This window comes from Lynx rufus, unplaced genomic scaffold (assembly GCF_022079265.1).
Source record: "Lynx rufus isolate CCGP_SWC_20201006 ecotype Redwood Valley unplaced genomic scaffold, mLynRuf1.p SCAF_5, whole genome shotgun sequence".
NCBI lineage: Eukaryota > Metazoa > Chordata > Mammalia > Carnivora > Felidae > Lynx > Lynx rufus.
In genome coordinates, this window is record NW_025814867.1 from 49,972,499 (window position 1) to 49,980,373 (window position 7,875).

The following is a 7,875-nucleotide window of genomic DNA, read 5'->3' on the forward strand; positions in this document are numbered from 1 at the left end:
AAACAGTCTTCCTGGTACTCTGTGGGTCTGGGTTGGCCCCATGCTACATCTAGTTCCAGTCACCTTTATCAGCCCAAACTCCTTAAAGCTTCTTAGTTGGATATGCTGCCTACCTCCTCCCTACCATTATCTATTGGTTAAAAAGAAATCAATCTCTACCTTTTCCCAGTGGGAAATATGACTAGGCACCTCACCAGAGATATCAAGTCATGCCCTGCTTCGGTCCCAAAGCCTTTAGTGTCCCTCCTGTGAGTAATTTGTCATGATTACAAGACCACTGTGTAATCATGTCTGAGCACAGACAAGAACATGGTGCAAAAATATCAAATATCCCCTCACCTGACTCTCACGAGTGACCACTGCTCTGCTCCTTACCAATTACAGCAGTAGCCCCTGCTCTGTTCCTCCTGGCTTCTGAGCAGAGTCTAAGAGCTGACTGGGGGGGTTTCCAGAGCTTCCAGGAAGGGGTTGCAAGACTTCCTGTCAGAGCTTCCAGGCAGGGGACCAAGGGCTTTCTGTCAGAGTTCCCAAGGGTTTCCACAGGTGGTGCTGGAGAGCAGCAGCTCATTCTTCAGGGAAGCTAATTTGGGGCCTGCCCTTAGTGGTGCTTTCCTCAGCCAGCTGGGTCAGTTGCATTCATTCAGCAAACATTTAACAGGACCTTAACAAGCTCAGTTCTGGAAGATGATTATGAGACATGGTATCAGTTCCGAAACACCTCATAGTCCCCTCTAGGAGGACTTTCTCTTGAGAAGTTTATTTCTAAAACACAGGCCTGTCTTTAGTTCCCAGGGAGCAATGGTTCTCTGGCTACTGGGGCCAGCAGACCCCACAGTTCTCTATTCCATTTTGACCTTCACATTGCTGAGGGAGATCCTAAATGAGTTCCCTGCCAGTGGTCCTAGTCCAAGCTCCTTCAGAGAGTATATCCAGTCTCTTCCTGGTTGCTGTTAAGAAATACTCTTTTAGGTTTCCCTTTAAGTTTTTGTTGTTTTGTTTTATTTTTGTGTGTTTAGTTGTGTGTGTGTGTGTGTGTGTGTGTGTGTGTGTGTATGCTGTTTTCTGAGACAGAAGAAAAGATTCTCAGATTATCTTTGCCTCTAGGGAGCACTTAGATTCCCACTGAGGTGTTCCAGGGTCCATAGGGTAGAGCTCAAGGAAATAATTATGGAATCTTAGGATCTACAGTGATCTCTGAGGTATGGAAATGTGGAGGAGATCATTCAGCCTATAATCAGCCCTACTTAGCCCAGCCCAGTAGACCTATTACTTTCTGCCTCAGTTTTTTCATACTAGGTGTGGAATCCCATTGATAGCCACCCAAAATGAGTGGATGCTTTGAAAGGACACACTTTGTTATTCAAAGCTGTTCTTCATGATGCTATATAATTCTGTAATTGGGAAAATTACAAAATTTAGCATTAAAATAGCAAATTTCAAAATTATATTTTCCCTATCATCATGCTTTGATAAAAATGTGGGTGCTTATAGACCAAATCTGGAAGGGAATATGAAACTGATCTGCATCATGTGTTAGGTGGGTTTGTGATTGTGTTGTACAAATATATATGGTGTGTGTGTGTGTGTGTGTGTGTGTGTATTTCTTCGTCTGGTTCCTCCTTGACCTACTTCTTTACTCAACCCTGAGGACAGTGCATGGCACAGGCGTTTTTGAGCCCTGTCACTGGTCTGTGCACCCTGTAATTGCACTGGCACCCTGAGACACAGGGACTTGGCCTTCAGAGTTCTTACAACAGAAAGGAACAGATAGCTGCCAACATCTGTATAAACATCTGTCAAGCATTTGCTTCCTACTTTCCATACCACAGGCTAAGGTATACTTAGAACTAGCTGTTCTTGTAAAAGGAAGGGGTCTACACTCTGTTTAGAAGGGCAAACTCAGCATCCAGATTGGCCTTACTTAATTGTGAAACTATTTTTGTTATAAAGTTACAGGGAGTGAATTATATACAGGAAAAAGCACTGTACTACAAGTCAAGAATTTAATACGTGAGTCCTGGTTCGATTATTCTTTGTGTTCTTGACCAGAATTTAAATATTTGGTGGTTGAATTAACTCAGATTATCTTAAAAAACCCTTTCCCCTGGACATTTTTTTTTTAATTTTTTTTTAAAATTTTTTTTTCAACGTTTATTTATTTTTGGGACAGAGAGAGACAGAGCATGAACGGGGGAGGGGCAGAGAGAGAGGGAGACACAGAATCGGAAACAGGCTCCAGGCTCTGAGCCATCAGCCCAGAGCCCGACGCGGGGCTCGAACTCACGGACCGCGAGATCGTGACCTGGCTGAAGTCGGACGCTTAACCGACTGCGCCACCCAGGCGCCCCTCCCCTGGACATTTTTAAAGAAAATCATGTAAGTAGATACTCTGGTTCCCTCAAATTACTCACTTTTTAAAAATATAATTTATTGTCAAGTTAGCTAACATACAGTGTATGCAGTGTGCTCTTGGCTTCAGGAGTAGATTCCCATGATTCATCACTTACATATAACTCAGTGCTCATGCCAACAAGTGCCCTCCTCAATGCCCATGACCCATTTTCCCCTCCTCACCCCCATCAACCCCCAGTTTGTTTTCTGTATTTACAAATCCCTTATGGTTTGCCTCCCTCTGTGTTTGAAACTATTTTTCCCCTTCCCTTCCTCCATGGTCTTCTGTTAAGTTTCTCACACTCCACATACTTATTTATTTTTTTAATTAAAAAAATTTTTAATGGTTATTTTTTGAGAGAGAGACAGAGTGCAAGCAGGGGAGGGGCAGAGAGAGAGGGAGACACAGAATCCGAAGCAGGCTGTAGGCTCTGAGCTGTCATCACAGAGCCCAACATGGGGGGTCAAACCCACGAACCATGAGATCGTGACCTGAGCCGAAGTCGGATGTTTAACTGACTGAGCCACCCAGGCACTCCCAGACTACTCATTTTTTAAATGTTTATTTATTTTTGAGAGAGAGAGAGAGAGAGAGTTTGTGCATGCAAGCCGGGGGAGGGGCACAGAGAGGGGGACAACAGGTTCCAAAGCAGGCTCCACACTGACAGCAGAGAGCCTGATGTGGGACTCAAACTAACAAACCATGAGATGATGAACCAGAGCCAAAGTCGGATGCTCAACTGACTTTGAATTCAAGGTGCTGGGCGATTTAAAGCAAAAATAAATAAGAAATATTTCTTATAAGAAATCTTTAGATGACAGTCATTATTATGCAGGCTATGTGTTGTGCAGATTTGAAATTATTATGTAGTGATAAATGGTGGATGGGCATCTGAGTATTGAGAGACATGCTTGCAGGATTCTGTGCTTTTTTCTCTTTTTAAAATTTTGTTCATTTGCTACTTTTTTTCAATAAAATTTTTTGTTTGTTTATTTATTTATTTATTTAGAGGGAGGGAGAGAGAGAAAGAGAATCCCAAGCAGGCTTTGTGTTGTCAGCACAGAGCCCGATGCAGAGCTCCAACTCAAAAACCATGAGATCATGATCTGAGCTGAAGTTGGGCGCTTAACCGACTGAGCCACGCAGGTGTCCCTGTTTGCTTGTTTTTTAGTGAGGTCTATGCCCAGTGTGGGGCTTGAACTCACGACCCCAAGATCAAGAGTTAGAAGCTCTACTGCTGAGCCAGCCAGAGGCCCCTGTGCTTTTTCCTCTTGTTAATGCAAACCGTTCTTCTCAGCATTTCCCTTTCACCTTTGGAGTCCCAACCATTGTTTCTGTTTTCTTTACCCTTACCCTTTCCTTTCCTCTTCCTCCTCTCTGTGCCTCTCCTTTTGTTCCTTCTTTGCTTGCAGTGACTCATTTTTGTTCATGTTGAATAGTTTCTTTCAGTTATTTGGTGACCTGAGTTGATAAAGGTTGGTCTTTACACAGTTAGCATCTTTATTACTTTGTTAGGGCTCCTGTAACAAAGTGCCACAAACTGAGTGGCTTAAATGAGAGATATTTGTGGTCTCACCGTTATGGAGCCTTGAAGTCTAAGATCAAGGTGTCAACAGGGTGGGTTCCTTTTGAGGCTGTGAGGAAGAAGCTGTTCTAGGCCTCTCCCCCAGCTTCTGGTGTTTTGCTGGCCATCTTTGTGTTCCTTAACTTGTAGATACATCATCCTGATCTCTGCCTTTCTGTTCACATGGCATTCTCCTTGTGTCTGTGTCCATATCTGTGTCTAAATTTACCCTTTTTATAAAGATATCAGTCATAATGCCTACCTCTAGGATGACCTCCTATTAACTTGATTACCTCTGTAAAGACTCTTTTTCCAAATTAGGTCACATTCTGAGAGTTAGGACTTCAACATCTTTTTGAGAGGGACATATTTCAACCCAAAACAGTATCTAAGGGAATATGTGTGAAGCAATCAGGTGTCTAAATGGTTCAATAAAGTAATTACTAATGTTATTGAGCATTCGTATGGGCTGGGCACATTATGCATGTTACCTTCTTAAAATAATGAGATAGGTGCTATGTTGATCCTCATTTCACAGATGAAGAAAATGAAGCTAAGAATAAGTGACCTGCCCAAGGTCACACAGATGGTGTGTGGCAATGCCAGGTTTCAGGCTTAGGACTGCATCTCCAGCATCTGAACTTGTAGCCATTATGTGTATAGTACTTCCAGGATGGACCACTGGGCCCAGGAAAGAAAAATGCTCCCTGCTGCTCATTTAGTTTTTATTAAGTGAAATAGGTTTATCACTTTCTCCATTTCTGCCAGTAAAACTGAAATCTATAGGCCAGGTTCCCCCCTCTTATTGTTTAAGGTATTATTTTGATGAATTTTAGTAATTTTATGAAATCATGTAACCATCAGCACAATCTAGATATAGAACAGATCCTTAATCTAAGAAGTTTCCTCCTGACCCTTCACAATCAATCCCTATCCTCCAACCCCAGGGCTAGGCAACCACTGATCTGCTTTTTGTCATTATAGTTTTATACAGGCCTTGTTTTAGTTTATAAGTCCTGAGATCCTAAAAAAACAGAAAACAAAAAAATAGCCTTTATTGTTAACCAAATAACTTTTTCAGTTTAAAAAAAGAGAAGCAGCAAATGTTTTTCTCTCTTGCAGTTAAGAGGGAGAAATAACTTTTTGTTAAAGTTATTAAAATAATCTGATTTGGTAAGAGTTAATTTGATAATATTCTCAAGATTATTAATTTTCCTAATCTGTTTAAACAGTTAATTCACCTGTTTTGCAATTTTAATTGAGCTTTTCTCCATGCATAATTTTATAAGCTCCTACATGGGTCATTTGGAAACTATTGGATTGTCCTTATGTAGATCTTCCAAAGTGGCATATTTCATTATATCATAAAAGAAAGTCACATTTGTTAATATCACCACTAATCTCATCAGAAAAGTCTTTGGGATTAAGAAACTGTCAAGTTCATGGTGGTGATCACAAGTTTTCAAAAGTCCAAATTTCATCTTTGAAACTTGAATTTTATTATTAGCAACACATACTGCCAGTTGTTTGTCTTGAAGTGACAGGCTCACTGTTCATTTTTGAGAAAATGTCTACCAATCCCAAATCAGAAAAACCTACTTTATCTATCAGCTATTCTTTCAAAGAAAAAATGGTATTCCATGTGAAAAGCAGTTCACCTTGCAAATCAAACTGATGCATAAGTGATTTCCCTTGAGACAACTATCAAACTTGGGTATGACACAGAAGACCTCTATGCCAAAGGATAGGTAAGAGACTATTACTCAAGAAATGAGATACTATAAAATGTAATGGCATCTAACTCCTTCCCCGAGGACATTTGTAGTTGGAACTGGTTCCTTCCTGCAAGCCTTCACCTGCTGCTAGTGAGGAATGCAATGACTACTAGCGTAGTTTGGTGCCGCTATCCTGATTCATGCTAAAGACCCAAGAGTTTTATTCACCGTGGTTTTTGCATCAGCATTGCAAATGTTAACACACTTCAAAAAAGTGCCAACAGTGTTTTAATGTTATCATGAAACTAGTTTCGACCTCATGAAATTCTTTTTTTTTTTTTAATTTCTTTAAATGTTTATTTTTGAGAGAGAGGATGCAAGTCGGGGAGGGGCAGAGAGGGAGAGAATCCAAAGCAGGCTCCAGGCTCTGAGCTGTAAGCACAGAGCCAGGTGCGGGGCTTGAACCCACAAACCATGGGCTCGAACCCATGAACCGTGAGATCATGACCTGAGCCGAAGTCGGAAGATTAACCGTCTGAGCCACCCAGGCTCCTCAACCTCATGAAATTCTTGAAAGGGTCTTGGTCCTCCCAGCAATATTTAAACCATATTTTAAGAACTGTTCTTCTAGTGGAAAAAGCAAAAACCAGACTGAGCTGCTAATCAAGCAATATATTCTCAAACCAGTAGCACACGTATGATAGGCTACAGTGCTATATAAAGTAGACATATCAAAATCCTCTGAAGACAGAAAAGGGAAAATGTTGACAAAAGTCACCCTGTATCCATGAAAATCTGATTAATCGAAATAGAATTTTCAAAGAAAAAAATTAGAACTTCTTGCTCTAGCAGTACAACTTAGCTTCAGCAATCAAAATTTAGATTATATGTAGTATATAACATTTCTTGTATAAGACATTTAAGAGTTAAGACTCTCAGGACATGTTAAGACTGTTAGAGAGTCTTATATGGTGAACGACTAAGGAGCTGCCATGCTTCATTCAGATCTTCTAGAACTTAAGGCTACTGCCAATCAGAAATCAGTTTCATAGTCTAAAATTGTATTTAAAAAACTAACATTTTATTTATATACAAACATGTACAACATAGATGCAAGTTGTAAGGCATAATAATAAAAAGAACACTGATGAATCCACAAGCTAGTGTGAGAGCTAGAGCTTTAACATGCCATTTAACCTCCTCTATTCTAGCCCTCTGCCTTTCCCTTCAGAGGGAGACATTATCCTATATTTTAGATTTATTACTCTCTTGCTTTTTTAAAAAAGTAGTTTTATTGTATATGTATCACTAGATCACATATTGTTTTTCTACATTTATTCTTTTAAAACATGCTTTTCTCAGTCAACTTTATGTTTAAGATTCATCCGTGTTGCTTGAATCATAATTCACTTTCATTGCTGTATAGTATGCCATTATATGAATACACAGTTTACTTTTCCATTCTTTTGTCAGTGGTTCTTTGGGTGTTTTTAGTTTTTTCTATCATTAACACTAGTTATATGAAAAGTAGTTGTACAAGTCTCCTAGTACACATGTGTAAGAAATTCTCTTGGGTATATATACCAAGGGGTGTAATTGCTGGTTTGTAAGATACACACGTTTACCTTTACAAGATAATGTCAAGTTACCTTCTATGGTTTTTGGTATCAATTTATAATTTCACATAGTGTATAGGGGCATATGTAGTATATTTACCCATATGCATATAGGGGTATAGAATTTTCCATTTATCTACTTCCTTCCCAATACTTGCTATTGTCAGTCAAAGGAGGGGGTATACAATGGTGTCTTGATGTGATTTTACTTTGTTTTCTTGAAAAGATTGAACATCTTTCTGTATTTATATTCACGATTCTTCCTCTTCCTTGAATGCCTGCTTATGTCTTTTGCACATTTTTTTGCTGCATCCTTTTTTATTGGTTTGTAGGAGTTCTTTACTAATTCTTGCTATTGATTCTTGGTTAGATATCTGTGTTGCTAATATCTATGTGTTGATAGGTCACATAGCTATAATTCTTAGGTACTATGAAGATGGCTTGGTGATGCAGCCTATGGGCCAGTATTACCCAAACTCAAATCCTTTTTAGAAATATTCAGATGATCTTTTAAGTTAAGAGTTAGAAAAAATTTGCTTACAAGTTTTTAAATAACCAGGTGCTGTTTACTGTTGAATGATATTATAG